General features: G+C 39.1%; 1 protein-coding gene across 3 annotated transcripts in view; it reads right to left on the bottom strand.

Annotated features, from left to right (window-relative positions):
• Positions 1 to 19,205, bottom strand: part of LOC140714304 (contactin-associated protein-like 5) — a 1,942,527-nt gene that overhangs the window by 161,466 nt on the left and 1,761,856 nt on the right. The gene's annotated exons all lie outside the window — the stretch shown is intronic.

The raw sequence follows: 19,205 nt of genomic DNA, 5'->3' as shown, positions 1-19,205 counted from the left end.
ATTAAAAAACATCAGAATGGAAAATACTTAAGATTGAAGCATAGGATGATGGGAGTTTGGAATTTTCTTCTGGAAATGGATTTTGATAAAGATGATTCTTAATTTAAGTCTGAGAATGGAAGATTGTTGTTAAAAAGTGGAAGGGAAAAGCAGTTGGATGGAATTAGTAAATAAACCAGATTTGATCTACAATAGGTAAATACTATAAATGAATGGGAGGGTGAACAACCTGTTTTATCTTTCAATATTTACTCTTTTCTTCTTCCAAGTTGAACTGAGTCATAGGAGATTAGGATAGGTCAGCTGACCTAGGATGGGGTGAAACTAGGGGTAAAACTGTCAGCCATTCGGAGTTAAGGAGACAGAGTTAACTCATGTGTCATTGTGTTCTTTATACTCATCACAACAAAGTCAAATGTATAATCCTGTGCACAAGTACATGTACGTACTGATGCAATGAAAAATTTACTTGTGAATATACCCAACCAGATGACCTCCAGTGGCTGGACAAAATACGCATTCCTATCAGATTCCATCACCTGTAGTCTGCCATTGCCTCCACCTATGATCTTAAAAGTTCAAAGTTCAAAGGTTCATTTTATTATCTAATTATGTATGCAGAATACAACTCTGAGATTTGTCTTTCCCAGATAGCCAGAAAATACAGAAAATCATTGACATAGTTGAAAGAAAGACGTTAACCCTCCTCACCTTCTAGTTGTAATCCCCCACATGAAAAGAAAAAGAAACAAAAACTCGTAAACTCCAAACCCCCCAATTCCTCCCTCTTACAAAAACTAACAGACCACACACATGGAGAAACAGCAACAAGATCAAATTCCCAACCCCCAGCCTGCCAATTGGCAGCAAGAAAGAATGGGTGAGAACACAAAGTAGAAACATAGATTTGAAGGATGCCAATGTGAACTACAGTCCAATCCATAAAACTCAGAATGTCAATACCATTTCTGAAAGCATAGGGACCCAGCAGCCCCTCCAAGGGCAGTGACGTGAACCATCTTCCAACCTCTGTCAATAGTTACACTCTTCTCTCCTAATCTGCCTGACACTTTTCTTCACCTGGATTCATCTATCACTTTGTAGCTCTTGTTCAATTCCTTCCCCTCTTCAGCCGTTAGCATTATAATTTACAGCACCAGTGACGGAGGTTCAATTCCTTTAAGGAGTTCATACATTGTCCCTGTGACCCTATGGGTTTCCTCCCACGTACACTCCAAAGCCACAGGGGTGGTGAGTTGTAGGCATGCTGTGTTGGTGCCAGAAGCATGGCAGCACCTTCTGGCTGCCCAAGCATATCCACGGATTGTGTTGGATGTTGGGGCAAGTAACACATTTATTTCACTGTATATTTTGATGTTTCAACATACATGCGACAAATAAAGCTAATCTTTATGCTAGCTATCACCCCTCTGTTCTTTCAGTCCAGATGAAGGGTCTCAATCTGAAACAGCAACTGTCGACTTCCCTCAGCAGAAGTTTCACTGAGTTATTCCAGCAGTTTATTTCTTGCTGTAAGTAAAGAGAGGTGAGGGGCAAGGTGGGAGCTATCATTTAAATAAAATCAGGCTAGGAAACACTTCAGATCAAAGCACAGGATGATAGGAAATTGAAACTTCTCTTATGTAAGTGGACATTGATGAAGATTGGCTCTTAGTTTGAAGATGCCAACTTTACAAAGAATGAAAATCAGCTGCAGCATCCATGAAAAGGGAAAGGTAGACAACCTGAATATGAAGGGTTGTTTGGGAGTTTGCAAACCACCTGAAACCAGTTTAGACAGAATTGTCTGGTCAGTATTGGCTTAGACTCTTTTCCCTGAAACAATGGAGGCTCAGTGTTACCTAATAGAGGTTTATGAAGTTACGAGGGACATTGAAGAAGTGAATGGTCACTGCCTTTGTCCCAGGGGAGTGAATTCTAATACTTAACTACACTGGTTTAAGCTGAAAGTGGAAAGACCTAAAAGGGACACAAGAGGAATTTTTATTTCACATATAGTAGAAATATGAAAGAAGTTGCCAGTGGAATTGGTGTATATGAGTACAATTTTAATGTTAAAAAGACATTTAGACAAGCACACAGTTAGGAAAAGTTTAGAAGGGGATTTTTCCATGATGTTGGGTGGTCAAAAACCATAAGGAAACGATGGAAATTCAGTGAAAGAGAGTGCTGCAAGAAGCAACTTCAACAATGCAAGTTGAAATGTGACTTTGCAAAACACAGAATGTAAACACTGAGTGAGAATAAAATCAGATTAATGAAACAAACTAGTGCAGAAACAAACTGGCAACTTGATGGTTTGCTTGCTATCAATGTTCAGTTAGAATAACTCTGCAAAGTAAATGAGGCGCTAGAAACTGTGAAAATTAATGTCCCACGCATTAATTTACAGGTCCTTGAATGATATGTCAAAAGCCAAAATTAAAATAAAAACTTCAGAAAAGCAGGGGGAAATTGAATTTCTTTTAATATATAGTACATTGACACAATCTAGAGCAAACTGCTTTAGACCATAAAACGTATGGTCTAAAGACATAAAAAATATCGTTGCCTTGCTGCCACTTATGAGCTGGTGTGGACTCTGGGGTTCTCACATTTTACTGTCAGTCATTCTTTGGGGCACTTCTCTGTTTTTGTGGATGTTTGCGAAGAAAAAGCATTTCAGGATGTATATTGTATACATTTCTCTGACATTAAATTGGACCTTTGACCTTTGAACCTTTGAACATAGGAACAGAATTAGACCATTCAGCATGCTGAATGTCTGCACTGCTATTCCAACATGGCTGATGTGTAATAAAAGCAGATTCAATTGATAAACTCAAAAGAGTATTGATGTATAAAGCTGAAAAATGATGGAAGCAATCCAGCAGATGTGGGGGCTAATCGAACATAACAATAAAAGAAATACCAGCTGGTGTTTCAAGAATAGCTAGGTTAAGGAGCAACAACTGTCATTCGCCAAATGAAAGGTGGTGATAAATCAGCATATGGTAGAATGATAACCTGTCTAAGTGGTGCCACAACAACAACCTCTCACTCAATGTCAATAAGATCCATGAGCTGATTATTGACTTCAGGAAGAGGAAACAGGAGATCCATGGGCCAGTCCTCACTGGGGGAATCAGAGGTGGAGGGGGTCAGTAACTTTAAGTTCCTTGATGTTATCATTTCAAAGGATCTGTCCTGGGCCCTGCAGGTAATTGCAATTATGAAAAAAGCACAGGAGCACCTCTACTTCCTTAGAAGTTTGCAAAGATTTGACAAACTTCTATAGTCAAGTCAAGTCACTTTTTATTGTCATTTCAACCATGACTGCCGGTACAGTACACAGTAAAAATGACACAACGTTTTTCATGACCATGGTGCTACATGAAACAATACAAAAACTATACTGAAACTACATAAAACAACACAAAGACTACACTAGACTCCAGACCTACACAGGACTGCATAAAGTGCACAAAACAGTGCAGGCAGTACAATAAAGACAATAGGCACAGTAGAGGGCAGTAGGTTGGTGTCATTCCAGGCTCTGGGTATTGAGGAGTCTGATGGCTTTGGGGAAGAAACTGTTACACAGTCTGGTCGTGAGAGCCTGAATGCATTGGTGCCTTTTGCCAGATGGCAGGAGGGAGAAGAGTTTGTATGAGGAGTGCGTGGGGTCCTTCATAATGCTGTGTGGTGGAGAGTATATTGACTGGTAGCATCATAGCTTGGTATGGAAGCATCAATGGCCTTGAGTGGAAAATCCCTACAAAAAGTAAAGGATATGGCTGAGTCCATCATGGGTAAAGCCCTTCCCACCAATGTGCTCATCTACACTGAATGCTATTGCAGGAAAGCGGCATTCATCATCAAGTGCCCCACCACCCAGTCCATGCTTTCCTCTCACTGCTGCCATCAGGAAGAAGGTACAAGAACCTCAAGACCCACACCACCAAGTTCAGGAAAAGTTATTACCCCTCAACCATCAGGCTCTTAAAATAAAGAGAATAACTTCACTCAACTTCACTTGCCTCATCACTGAACTGTTCCCAAAACCCATGGACTCACTTTCAAGAATTCTTCATCTTATGTTCTCAATATTTATTATTTATTTTTTGTCAGCTCAAACTGGTAAAACCTAAGGTACAGGCATAGTTAAGCATGCTCATTTATTATTTGCTAGGATCTTTCGGACTATTCTAGTGGTGTGTAGTATTGTGGCTTTCTGAAGGTTTACATCGATATTGCTGTGTAGCCCAAATTGTTTAATGCTATTGTGCAGTGCCTTTGAGATGATACCTGTTGGACAAACTACTATCGGGACAATGTATACCTTGTTCATGTTCCAAAGTCCTTCAATTTCCTCCTTTAATTCAACATATTTCTGGCGTTTTTCACTTATTGATTTCTGTTTAAGTTGTGTATGTTTTGAATAGCTGTATCTATTAAATAAGTTGTTCTTGCTTGTTTATTCGGAGATTATTATGGATTGCCCTATCTGTAATAACAGATCAGTCATAATATAATTTGTGGTATTCTGACTGAAACTGGATCAGGTTTATATTGAAAGAATGATGTGATTTCAGTTATGAGCTTGTATTTTAAAGCAAGACTTCGATGAATGATGTTTGTCATTTAATTGTGCCTGTGTAAGTAATCAGATTATGTTAAACTGCTACAGGATCCTGCAATGTGTTTCTAGTTTTACCCAGCATTTTCTACATTTATCATCTTGAATCTGCTGGTCTTTTATTATGCAGTTTTGATAATTTTTTGTGTTAATCACCTGGTCCTGTATTGCCATAGGAACCCTTCTGTTTCTGGGAAGAGGTCACCAACTCTGAGCCAGACATTTGGCACTTCCTTGTCAACATCTAGTCTGCTCAGATTGTTGGGGTGGTCTTCCATGGAGGGTCATGCTCTTCCTTATTATTATAAACAGGTGACTGTTGAATATTATTTTTTATTGTTAAAGTGCACTTGTGTACGTTCCCTGGCAATGCTAAAATAGCTGCCTGTGCCTTTCAGAGAAAATGGTGACGTCATTATGCACATACAAAGTAGGAAATTATTCACCTTTCCTGACAATGTATCTAGTATGAACATCAGGTACTGGATATATGATGAGTAAAGATGAATAATACTTGATAATATCCATGTAAATTCATTTATTCTTGTTTATATATCTAGAATATCGATAATTTGGCATGGTTTACATGTGGATGCTTTAGATTTTCGTGAGTAAGGTCTCAGTGCTGGATAGCAAGGTTGTGTGAACTTCCTTATCGGCCTAGTAGCATTAGCAAGGAGAATTCATTTCAGGGTTTGCCCTATACGTGTTTGGAAGTTAAGCACACGTGTGCCAAAGTGAGTATACCTCTTAGTTAGGATGAAATATATTTATTCTTATTTTTTATGTTGTGTATAAGTTACAGGGTTGGTGGAATTCTAATTGTTTTTTATAATTGCCACTACTGTTTTGGTTTTGTATATTTTGTTTTATTTATTTTCATACTGCATACGCAACTAATTAATACACAAGTGTGTGGACTGAAATTAAGCTGAGATTGTAACAGCAGGAACTGTTTTGCTTAGATTAATTTTGTTGTTTTTATTTTGATACGCTCTTCCTGCTTTAAAACATCTAAAACAGATAAAGGAATTAAAGACCCCAAGAAAGTATTTGTTGCCCTGAGTGTGTATTTTTCCCCGGATCCAAATTATTATTTTCTCTCATTTGTATTTGCCCAGTTTGTTGTCTGTTGCATGTTGGTTGTTTCTCTGCTGTATTGGATGTGGTCTTTCAGTCATTCTGTTGTGGTCCTTGCACTTGCTGTGTAAACTTGCAAGAAAATGAACCTCAGGGTAGTAGATGTACGTTGATAATAAATTTACTTTGAACTTTGAACAAATAATCTCCTGGAGGAATTCAGAAGTTTGAAGAACACTGTGGAAGGCTGGGGAAAGTACTGTTAATGTTGCTGACTGAAACCCTGATTAGGACCTGGAACCCTGACAGTTTCTTTTTACTCACAGATGCTGCTCAGCCCAGAGTTTCTTCTGCAGATTGTTTGTTTCTCCAGATTCTAACACCTGCAGTTTTGTGTGTGTCCCAGCGATATTAGTGAGCTCAATGTATTTAATTACCTTGGAATGCTGTGAAATTAGAATATCGTAGAAGTGCAAAATGCTCAAGGAGGGCTTTGAGAATCTCTGCAAGTATAAAGTCATGTAAAATCTTGAAGATGTGCCGCCTATCAGATCTCTGTCAGTAAAAGTACATACTCAATCACAACTTTGGTATACACTCAGTAGCAACTTTAATAGGTACACCTGTACAACTGCTCATTAATGCAAATATCTAATCAGCCACTGTTGTGATATAGTTTAAGAGGTTTAGTTGTCATTCAGAACAAACATCAAAATAGCAAACAAACGTGATCTAAGTGACTTTGACCATAGACTGATTGTTGGTGCCAGATGGAATAGTTTCAGTATCTCAGAAATTGCTGATCTCCTGGGATTTTTTACACACAATAATCCCTAAAGTTTACAGAGAATGGTATGAAAAACAAAAATATATATAATGAATACTAGCTTTGTGGGCAGAAATCCCTTGCTAATGAGACAGGTTTCAGGAGAACGGCCAGACTGGTTCAAGTTGGCAGGAAGACAACAATAACCATGCATTACAACGGTGTTGTACTGAAGAGCATCTCTGAATGCAGAATGCGATGGGCAACAGCAGCTGAAAACCATGAACGTACATTCAATGGCCACTTTATTAGGTACAGGAGGTACCCAGTAAAGTGGCCTGTGAGTGCAACTCTATAATTGAACATTAACACAACAACAATGAGCATTGTTGGCAGGGAAAATATTTGAAGGGGATACAGAGGAGTTTAATCAGTCAGAACCTGATACCAAACCAAAGGTGGTATTAAGGTTGATTTATCACAGACAATTGAGGTGCATTTTAAAGTAAGTGGAGTGGAGAGGATTTGAAAGCAACGATGTGATCTATAAAGTGCTGATATAACCATATAACAATTACAGCACAGAAGCAGGCAATCTCGGCCCTTCTAGTCCATGCCGAATGCTTACTCTCACCTAGTCCCACCGAGCTGCACTCAGCCTATAACCCTCCATTCCTTTCCTGTCCATATACCTATCCAATTTTTTTTAATGACAAAAACGAACCTGCCTCTACCACTTCTACTGGAAGCTCATTCCACACAGCTAACACTCTCTGAAGTTCCCCCTCGTGTTACTCCTAAACTTTTACCCCTTAACTCTCAACTCATGTCCTCTTGTTTGAATCTCCCCTAATCCCAATGGAAAAAGCCTATCCATGTCAACTCTATCTATCCCCCTCATAATTTTAAATACCTCTATCAAGTCCCCCCTCAACCTTCTACACTCCAAAGAATAAAGACCTAACTTGTTCAACCTTTCCCTGTAACTTAGGTGCTGAAACCCAGGTAATATTCTTGTAAATCTCCTCCGAACTCTCTCTATTTTGTTGACATTTTCCCTATAATTTGGTGACCAGAACTGTACACAATACTCCAAATTTGGCCTTGTACAATTTTAACATTACATCCCAACTCCTATACTCAATGCTCTGATTTATAAAGGCCAGCATGCCAAAAGCTTTCTTCACTACCCTATCCACATGAGATTCCACCTTCAGGGAACTATGCACCATTATTCCTAGATCACTCTGTTCTACTGCATTCCTCAAAACCCTACCATTTACCATGTATCTCCTATTTTGATTAGTCCTAACAAAATGTAGCACCTCACACTTATCAGCATTAAACTCCATCTGCCATTGCTCAGCCCACTCTTCTAACTGGCCTAAATCTCTCTGCAAGCTTTGAAAACCTACTTCATTATCCACAACGTCACCTATCTTAGTATCATCTGCATACTTACTAATCCAATTTACCACCCCATCATCCAGATCATTAATGTATATGACAAACAACATTGGACCCAGTACAGATCCTTGAGGCACACCACTAGTCACCGGCCTCCAACTTGACAAACAGTTATCCACCACTACTCTCTGGCATCTCCCATCCAGCCACTATTGAATTCATTTTACTACTTCAATATTAATACCTAACAATTGAACCTTCCTGACTAACCTTTCGTGTGGAACCTTGTCAAAGGCCTTACTGAAGTCTATATAGACAACATCCACTGTTTTACCCTCATCAATTTTCCTAGTAACCTCTTCAAAAAATTCAATAAGATTTGTCAAACATGACCTTCCATGCACAAATCCATACTGACTATTCCTAATCAGACCCTGTCTATCCAGATAATTATATATACCATCTCTAAGAATACTTTCCATTAATTTACCCACCACTGACATCAAACTTACAGGCTGATCATTGCTGGGTTTACTCTTAGAACCCTTTTTAAACAATGGAACCACATGAGTGATACGCCAAACCTCTGGCACCATCCCTGTCTCTAATGACATTTGAAATATTTCTGTCAGAGCCCCTGCTATTTCTACACTAACTTCCCTCAAGGTCCTAGGGAATATCCTGTCAGGACCTGGAGATTTATCCACTTTTATATTCTTTAAAAGTGCCAGTACTTCCTCTTCTTTAATCATCATAGTTTCCATAACTACCTTACTTGTTTCCCTTACCTTACACAATTCAATATCCTTCTCCTTAGTGAATACTGAAGAAAAGAAATTGTTCAAGATCTCCCTCATCTCTTTTGGCTCCGCACATAGCTGTCCACTCTGATTCTCTAAGGGATCAATTTTATCCCTCACTGTCCTTTTGCTATTAATATAACTGTAGAAATTCAAGATATTGGTAGATACAGAACCAATGAAGGATTTGGAACACTTTTTGAGGATTTATCAATCTGTTTAGTAGAAGGGAAACTCTGTTCTAAATATGGCAGAAGTCATTATATCAGTTAATGGGAATAACTCAGAACAAAAATGTGAAAAATCTGTGAATAATCTAGGGAAAAATGTATACACTGTACATAAGAAATTATGTTGTTTGCAAATGAAAGGTCCAAGCCTTTAAAAAGAAAAAAATTAAACAAATACCAGTGAACCTGCCATACAGTCACAGAACCCAGAAAATGGCCCTAAACCCATCTAATCCAATCCAAGCCATTATTGTGCCTAGTCCCATCGACCTGCAACTGGACCATACCTCTCCATACTCCTCTTATCCAGGTACCAATCCAAACTTCTCTTAGAATACCCACCATCATCTGTTTCTGTGCTTGTATCTACCAAATCCATTGCAGCATGTCTCAGTGAAGATGTTTCCACTCAGATTCCCCTTAATAAACCTATGACCTTTAGTTCTAGTCTGACTCAACCTGAGGATAATGAACACTGTGTGCGTTCGTCCAATTTATACTCCTCATAATTTTGTGTATCTCTATTAAATCTCCCTTCATTCTCCTCTGCAAAAGGGAATAATGTCCTAAACTATTTTCTAAATGGGGAGAAAATCCAAAAATCTGAGATGCAAAGGGACTTGGGAATCCTTGTGCAGAACATCCTAAAGGCTAACTTGCAGGTAGAATCGGTGGTGACAAAGCCAAATGCAATGTTAACATTCATTTCAAGAGGTTTAGTATACAAGAGCAAGGATGTGATGCTGAGGCTTTATAAGGCACTCGTCTTATAAAGCCTCACCTTGAGTATTGTGAACAGTTTTGGGCTCCTCATCTTTGAACAGATGTGCTGGCTTAGAGAGGGTCCAGAGGAGGTTCACAAGGATGATTCCAGGAATGAGAGGGTTATCATACAAGGTACATTTGATGTCTCTGGGTCTGTACTCACTGGAATTTAGAAGGATGGGGGTGGGGGGGGGGAGAGTCTCATTGAAATGTTTTGAATGTTGAAAGGCCTAGACAGAGTAGATGTGGAAAAGATGTTTCCCATGGTGGGAGAGTCTAGGACAAGAGGGCACAGCCTCGGGATAGAGGGGTGCTTTTTCAAAACAGAGATGTGGAGACATTTCTTTAGCCAGAGGGTAATGAATATGTAGAATTTGTTGCCACAGGCAGCAGTGGAGGCCAGATTGTTGGGTGTATTTAAGGCAGAGATTGATAAGTTTTTGATTGGACATGTCATCAAACGTTATGAGCAGAAGGCTGGGAAATGGGGTTGAGGAAGAGGGAAAAAAAAGGATCAGCCATGATTGAATGGTGGAGTAGACTTGATGGGCCAAATGGCCTAATTCTGCTCTTATGTCTTATGGTCGTAATCATCCTTTCCTATAACTCAGGTCCTCAAGTTCTGGCAACATTCACATCAATTTTCTCTGCATTTTTTCAAGTTTATTGATATCTTTCCTGTAGGTTGGTGACTGGAACTACACAATGTAATCTGAAATTTGGCATCACAAATGTCTTTTACTACCTCAACATAACATTCTAACTCCTGTACTCTGTGCTCTGATTTATGAAAGCCAAAGTGCTAAAGCTGTCTTTATGACCCCATCTACCAATAAGGCCACTTTCAAGGAATTATGGATCTATATTGATCCCTTTGTTCTACGGTTCTCCTTTGAACACTACCATTCACTTTGTAAGTCGTACTCTGGTTTGTCCTCCCATAGTACAACATCTCAGCTTGTATTAAATTTCATCTGCCATTTTTGTCTATTTTCCCAGCTGGCCTTTCCAGTCCAAAACAAATTTACAGTATTAAGTGTAAAATCTATAACAAAAGAAAAAATAGAGGGAAATTTGCACTGAAATAAATAAAGTTTTAATATGCTCATTTTGTTTGTTCTTTTTTCTAAGCTGTGTAATTGAGTGTTTCCAGTGCCTTCTGAATTAGCTCAGATTTCACAGAGTTCTGTCTGACTTTCATTCAGGCTCAGAAAAATTCCCTTTTTATTTAATCACTTACTTAATTGCAATTGAACCTTCCATAGTTGACATTTACACTCAGTGGCCACCTTATTCAATACACCTGTACACCTGCTCATTAATGCAAATATATAATCAGCCAATCATGAGGCAGTAACTCAGTGCACAAAAGAATCAGATTCAATATCTCAGGTATCTGTCATGAAATTTGTTATTTTGTTGCAGCAGTATATAATAATGATAAACTATAAATTACAATAAGTATATTAAATAAAAATAAAATTTAATTAAATAAGTAGTGCAATAAGCGACAGAAAAAAATACTGAGGTAGTGTTCATGGGTTCAGTGTCCATTCAGAAATCAGATGGTGGAGGGGAAGAAACTGTCCTGGAATCATTGATTCTGTGTCTTCAGGCTCCTGGACCTCTTCCTTGATTGTAGCAGAGAGAAGAGGGCATATCCTGGGTGTTGTGGGTCTTTAATAATAGATGCTACTTCTTTATTGCCTCTTTGGTGATATACGAATATTCCTTAAACTCCTAATGAAATACAACCACTGTCGTGCCTTTTTTGGAATTGCATCAATATGTTGGGCCCAGGATGGATCCTCAGAGATATTAGAGGGCTATAGGTAAGCCTAGTAATTTCTAGGGTAGGGATATGTTTGGGCCTTGTGGGCTAAAGGGCCTGTATTGTGCTGTAGGTTTTCTGTTTCTATGTTAATATTCAGGAAATCAAAACTGATCACCCTTTCCACTGCTGATCCCTCAGTGAAGACGAGTGTATGTTTCCCCAACTTCCCCTTCCTGAAGTCCACAATTTCTTCCTTGGTCTTACTCACATTTGAGTGCAAGGTTGCTGTAACACTGCTCAACCAGCTTCTCCATCTTGCTCCTGTATGCTTCCTTGTCACTGTCTGAAATTCTGTCAAAAATTTGTTGTGATATCAGCAAATTTATCGATAACGTTTGTGGTGTGCTTCACCATGCATTTGTAGGTGTAGAGCAGTGGGCTAACCATGTACTCTTGAAGTGGGCTAGTGTTGATTGTCAACACAGACTGTGGTAGGTGCAGATCAAAAATGGTCAAGTAGTTCAGTTGTGGTTCAGACCAATCAACAGAATGGGGAAGAAATGTGGTTTAAGTGATTTTGACAGTGGAATTATTATTGGTTTCAGATAGGAATGTTTTATTATCTCAGAAACTGCTGATATCCTGGCACTTTCACATACAACTGTTTCTAGAGTTTAGAAAGAATGATGTGAAAAATGAAAAATAAAACATCCAATGAGCAGCAGTTCTGTGATAGAAAATGAGAGAGGTTAGAGGAGAATGGTTATTCACTCTAACAGGAAGGTGACAGTAGCTCAAATAATGATGGTATGCAAAAGAGCATATGTGAATCCACATTTGCCTGTGAGTGAAAGATGTCCAAAACTTGTCCAAAAAGGTTGAATTTTAAAACAAGACCAAGTAGAGTGTAAAAAAAAGTATCAATTTCTTGATTACATCGAAAACATTGATCAGATACATTTGGCTTTAATCTATTTATTTTTTGTGGTGTAATATATATTTGATGTAAAAAGTTATATTGTATTAATCTTAGTCGAACATTTATTGTATTTGTCATACTGTCAAGACATAATCTTGACCAACTTGTTTCATCAATTTTAATATTCAAATCAGTTTCCCATTTTTGTCTTGACTTATGAATTCCTTGTTTAATTGCCTGTTTTTGAATCAAATTATACATAACAAATATTTTTTTTAATTTTTCCTTTATGAATTAAAGTTTCTATTTCATTAGGTTTCGGCAATAACATTGTTTGACCCAGTTTATCTCTTAAATAAGCCCTTAATTGGAAATAACAGAAAAGAGTGTTATTTGATATTTTATATTTATTCTTTAATTGGTCAAATGACATTAATATACCTCCTTCAAAACAGTCTCCTATATATCTAATCCCTTTGTGAAACCAGTTATATAAAAGTTGATTATCCATTGTAAAAGGGATAAGTTTATTTTGAATTAAAGGTCTCTTTGCTAATAAAGATTTCTTTATCTCATCATCAACATTTATCTTATTCCATAAATCAATCAAATGTTTTAGTATAGGAGATTCTTTCTTTTCTCGTATCCATTTAGATTCCCATTTATATATAAAATCTTCTGGTATATTTTCTCCTATTTTGTCTAATTCTATTCTAATCCATGCCAGTTTATCTTCATCAAAAAAGGATGCAATAAATCTAAGTTGATTTGCTTTGTAATAATTCTTAAAATTTGGTAATTGTAACCCTCCTAGGTCAAATTTAAGAGTTTTACTGGAACAAGATATTGGAATACAACTTCCACATAATCCAACATTATTTTTACTAGGCGATATTGAAGGGATATAGGGATATGTTAGGGGGGAGGGGTTTAGGGGAGGGGGGAAGGGTTGATAATTTTTTTATTTCTGTAATCTATTTGAAAATTCAGTAAAAAAAAATGTAAAAAGAGTTATGAGAGAGTGTAATAAAAGGTGCAATAACTCTTCCTGCAGCTTATCAAAGAATAATGGACAAACATTCTCTATTGATTGTGTGTGTATGGATGGCTACTGCACAGGTCCGAAAGAAACTACAGAAAGTTGTAAAATTAGTCAGCTCCATCTTGGTTATTAGCTTCTGTAGTATCTAAGACATCTTCAAGGAGCGGTGTCTCAGGAAGGTGACGTCCTTTATTAAGGTCCATTATCCAGGACATGCCCTCTTCTCATTGTTACTGTCAGGAAGGAGGTACAGAAGCTTGAAGGCACACACTCAGTAATTCTTCCCCTCTGCCATCCAATTCCTAAAGGACATTGAACCCATGAATACTACCTCACTTTTTTAATATATACTATTTTTGCTTTTGCACTATTTTAAGCAAATAAATTTCACAACACATGCCAGTAATAATAAACCTGATTCTGATTCTGATATACAGTGTAGGCCCTTTGAGTTGTGCTAGCCAGCAACACACAATTTAACCTAAGCCTAATCAAGGGGCAATTTACAGTGAGCAATTAATCTATTAACCGGTGGGCCTATGGACTAAGGTAAGAGACCAGAGCAACCAAAGAAAACCTATGCATTCCATGGGGTGGATATACAGACTCATCACAGATGACATCGGAATTAAACTCCAAACTCTGACTCACTGGTATAGTGTTGCACTGAACAGTATGCTACTGTGGCACCCGTTTAGGGCCCAGATATTACCTGCCAGCTTGTACACCTTTCCCAACTGCTCCACCTTATTAAACTGGCTTCTATCCCCCTTCCTTTCCAGTCTTTGATGAAGGGTTTTGGCCCGGGTCTTTGACCATTTATCCCTCTCCATAGATGCTGCCTAACTTGCCGATTTCCTCCAGCATTTTGTGTGTGTTTCTCTGGATTTCCAGCATCTGCAGAATCTCTTGTGTTTGTGGTTTACAGATGAGAGTTTATTGGTTGGTGGTGTAGAGATGGACAAAGGACCTTTCTCTGCAGCAAAGATTAGGCTGGCTACAGGATGAACTTGGTGTGCCAAGCAACACCCATGAATGAATATTGACAGCGGTTCGATCCCTCCACAGATTTAATCTGAGATCCTAAGTTTTTTCTCCAGATTCTAGCATCTGCAATCTCTTACACCTGCTTCTGTGTTGTAGGATATCATGATTCTATTTTTCTGTATCTGAAGAACTTAATTGGGGCATAAGTTACTCACCTGATTTAAACAGACTAGTAAGATCTTCTAGTCCAGGGGTTCCCAACTATTTTATGCCATGGACTAATACCATTAAGTAAAAGGTCCCTAGGTTGAGACACACTGCTCTAGTCTATAAGACCATAAGATACAGCAGTAGAATTTGGTAATTCAGGACATCAAGCCTGCTCAGCCATTCCATAATGGCTAATTTATTATCCCTCTCAAACCCATTCTCCTGCCTTCTCCTCGTAACCTTCAATACCCTTACTAATCAACCTTCACTTTGAATATACCCAGTGACTTGTCCTCCACAGCCATCTATGGCCATGAATTCCACAGGTTCACCATCCTCTGGCTAAAGAATCCGACACCATCCAATGCCACATAATCCCCTCTCCTCCATATCACCAGTGAATAATTTTCAAGAATTTGTGACATCTTCATTCCAGCTCAAGGTAGCAAGATTGCCCAAGTGAGGATATCAAAAACCCAGCCAGATTACAGGAAGAAAGAAAGCTGAATAATTCTTCAACTTGTTCCTTATTTCTTATTCCTTACAGCATAGAAACTGGCCGTTCCCTCCATCTGATCTGCACTGTATCTCAAAGCACATCCCTTCCCATAATGCAGAATCTACAGTAGCCATGGAGACTCATCCTGCACAATCTACAGAAACCATAGATTATAGAGTCATACATCATGGAAAAAGGGCCTTCAGCCCAACTGGAACGTGCCAATGAAAATGCCAGTTGAAGCTAGTCCTATTTGCTATATTTAGCCCATATCCTTTAAACATTCATATACCTGTCCAAGTGCCTTGAAAATTTTGTTAATAAACCTGCCTCAACATCTCCCTCTGGCTGCATATTCTATATACTGACCAAAGTTCATGGTTCAAAATAAATTTATTATCAAAGTATGTATATATCACTGTATACTACCATGAGATTTAATTTCTTTTAGGCATTCACAATACGTACAAGAAACACATTAGAATCAATGGAAGATCGCACCCAGCAGGATGGACAAACTATGCAAAAGAGAACAAAATGCAAATACAAAACAAAAAAAATCAAAATAATCGTAAATAGATAAGCAATAATTATTTGGAAAATGAGTTGTAGAGTCCTTGAAATGAATCCATAGGTTGTGGGAACAGCTCAGTGATGGGGCAAGTGAAATTGAGTGAAGTTATCCCCTTTGGTTCAAGGGGCTGATGGTTGAGGGGTAGTAACTGTTTCTGAACCTGACTTTGTGAGTTCTGAGGCTGCTGTGCCTTCCTCCTGATGGCAGCGATGAGAACAGAGCCTGACCTGGCTGGGGGGGGGGGGGGGGGGTCCCTGATGAGGCAACAGTGTTTCATATAGATGTGCTCATTTGTGGGGAGGGCTTTACCCGTGATGGACTGAACCGTATCCACCACTTGTGTAGGATTTTATCTTCAAGGGCATTGGTGTTTCCATACCAGGCTGTGATGCAGTCAGTCAATATACTCTCAACTACACATCTATAGGAGTTTGTCAAAGGTTTGGGCGTCGGGCCAAATCAGAAAGGTTGGGAACAGGCTGAATCAAGGCAGCGGGGTCCTGGTCCCAGAGTGTGTCAAGGCGATTTAACCTGATGTCTGGACATTGATACAGGCGCTGGGCCAGACTGAAAAGCTCTGGGTGTTAGGGCTCGAGGTGAGGGTCAAGCCAATTCAGATTGCTGCTCCACAACTCGGCACTGTGCTGAACTTTACAGACTTCAGTTCAGAATGCTCTTTGGCTGTGGTTCTTGTTTGCTTTGTTTTTCTCAGCAGATTGGGGGTTTGACAGTCTTCTTAATACTTACGGGTTCTTTTATATTTTTATGGGTTCTTTTTTGTGGGCATAATGTGTTTTTATTTTCTCTCTGACATTGGATGTTCAAGGAGCTTCTTTTAATAAGATGGGCTCCTTTGGGTTTCTCTGATTTGTGGCTGCCTGTTAGGAGACAGATCCCAAGGTTGTATAATGTATCATACTTTGATAATGAATGTACTTTGAACTTTCAATCTTTGCAAACTCATATGGAAGTAGAGGCACTTTGTAACTGCACATGTGCTGGGGGCAGGACAGGTCTTCTGAAATGGCATGGTTCCAGAGGACTGGAAAATTGCAAATGTCACTCCACTCTTCAGGAAGGGAGAGAGGAAGAAGAAAGGAAATTGGAGGCCAGTTAGTCAGACCTCAATGGTTGGGAACTTGTTGGAGTCTACTGGTAAGGATGTGGTTTTGAGGTACTTGGAGGCACATGATAACATAGGCCATTGTCAGCACGGTTTCCTTAAGGGAAAATTTTGCCTGACAAATCCATTGGAATTCTTTGAAGAAATAACAAGCAGGACAGGCAGAGGAGAATCTGTTGATGCTACTTACTTGGATTTTCAGAAAGCCTCTGACCAGGTGCCACACATAACAAGTTAAGAGCCCATTGGATTACATGGAAAGATACTAACATGGATAGAGCATTGACTGATTGGCAGGGGGGCAAAGAATAGGAATAAAGGGAGCCTTTTCTGGTTGGCAGTCAGTGACTAGTGATGATCTACATGGGCCTGTGTTGCGACCGTTTCTTTTAAAAATATACAAGGGATGATTGATAAGTTCATGGCCTAAGGTAAAAGGAGTCAATTTTAGAAAACCTAGCACATTTATTTTTCAACATAGTCCCCTCCTACATTTACACACTTAGTCCAGTGGAGCATACGAATCTTGGACCTCCAGAAAGTCTCCACAGCATGGGTGATTGATAAGAAGGAGATGAGTTATACAGCTCTCGTTACATGCACATGCAGTTCAGCTCTTTGAGTGATTATGAAGAAAGTTTGAAGATAATAACTCATCTCCTTCTACCTTGGGCCACAAATTTATCAATCACCCCTGATGAGTTATGCACTTCAAACTTTCTGCATAATCACTCAAAGAATTGAATTGCATGTGCATGTAATGAGACCTGTATAACTAATCTCCTTCTACCTTAGGCCACAAACTTATCAATCACCCCTGCTGTGGACACTTCCTGGAGGTCCAAGGTCCCTATGCACCACAACTGCTGGACTAAGTGTGTAAACGAAGGAGGGGACTATGTTGAAAAATAAATGTGCTAGGTTTTCTAACACTGACTCGTTCTACCTTAGGCCACGAACTTATCAATCACCCCTCTTATGTCAATGATTTGGATGAGAGCATTGATGGTTTTGTGGCCAAGTTTGCAGATGATATAAAGATAAGTGGACGGGCAGGTAATTTTGAGGAAGCAGAGATGCTTAGGCAGATTAGGAGAATGGGGCAAAGAAATGGCAGATGGAATACAGTGTTGGGGAGTGTATGGTCGTGCACTTTGGTAGAAGAAATAAAAGTGTATGCTATTTTCTAAATGGAGAGAACATTCAAAAATGTGAGGTGCAAAGGATCTTGGAAGTCCCCATGCAGGATTCCTTGAAAGTTAATGTGTTGCCTTTATGGCATTTGTTTAGTTAAAGTTAGGATTGTTTAAAGTAAATTCATTGTCTGTGATATATCGCGGCATGCGATGACGTCACATCCAGTTTCGCCGCGTCTTGTGGGAAAATATCGGTTTGGAGAAATGGGAAGGAGGGGGCTCACATGTGCAGGATCAGCGCAAGAAAAGTTTCGCACTAGAAACTCAGTGAAGCAATGCCATAAGTTCATGAGATAATCGATATGCTGAATTAAAATGTTAATGCTAATTCTGTTAAAAGTAATGACGGTTGATAAGGTTTATGTTTTGGTTAGTTAAAGAATTGCGGATAGTTTGTGTTGAAGTGTATTTAAAGCAGTCAATGGCGTAAGTAGATTCTGACTAAATGCTGCATTTTAATGTAATGTAGTTGTTGTAGTTTACTTTTGCAAGTATTTACGATGTAAATGTGATATCAAGAAGGAAACAATTACTGTACAAATCTTGTATTGTTTTATCAACAGTTTTCACCATACGTTAATGTGGAAGAGTGAACAGTAAACGGTTAATCTTACTGCGATCCTGTTTTCATTGACTACAGATTACCTCGGTGTTTAGTTCAGCGTTCTCTTACACTCGAGCGAGAACACTACAGTGAAAAGGCGGCATTATCAGGTGTTTCAGGTGCTTCAATGACAACTCGATCCAGCATCAAGTCATTGCCATCCAGCGACAGGGGCAGTAGGGCATCATCAAGTAAGGCCATCCATGCAAGAGCTAAAGCAGAATCCGCCAAGGTGCGAGCACTCTATGCCAAACAAGAAGCAAAATTGAAAATGGAAGCGGCTGCCAGAGAAGCCAAAAAGCAGAGGGAAGCGGCTGCCAGAGAAGCCAAAAACCAGTTGGAAAGGGCAAGGATAGCGTCAGAGTTAGAAGTGCTGACGCTAGAACGAGAAGAAGAAGCTGCCAGAGTGGAAGCAGAGTTAATAGAAGATGCTGAAGAAATGCATGATCTGGTTGACGTAAAATCTACTTCAGAAAAGATCAGGTTGGAACGCACAAGCAACTATGTCCAATCTCAAATAGACTGGAAGATTCGTTCTTCCTCTCCATACTTATTTGATAATGTCCCATTTCATGAGGAGATTCAGAGAG

Source organism: Hemitrygon akajei, chromosome 2, assembly GCF_048418815.1.
Source record: "Hemitrygon akajei chromosome 2, sHemAka1.3, whole genome shotgun sequence".
NCBI classification, from domain to species: domain Eukaryota; kingdom Metazoa; phylum Chordata; class Chondrichthyes; order Myliobatiformes; family Dasyatidae; genus Hemitrygon; species Hemitrygon akajei.
The sequence above is the reverse complement of the archived record's forward strand: the minus strand, read 5'-3'. Positions and strand labels throughout refer to the sequence as shown.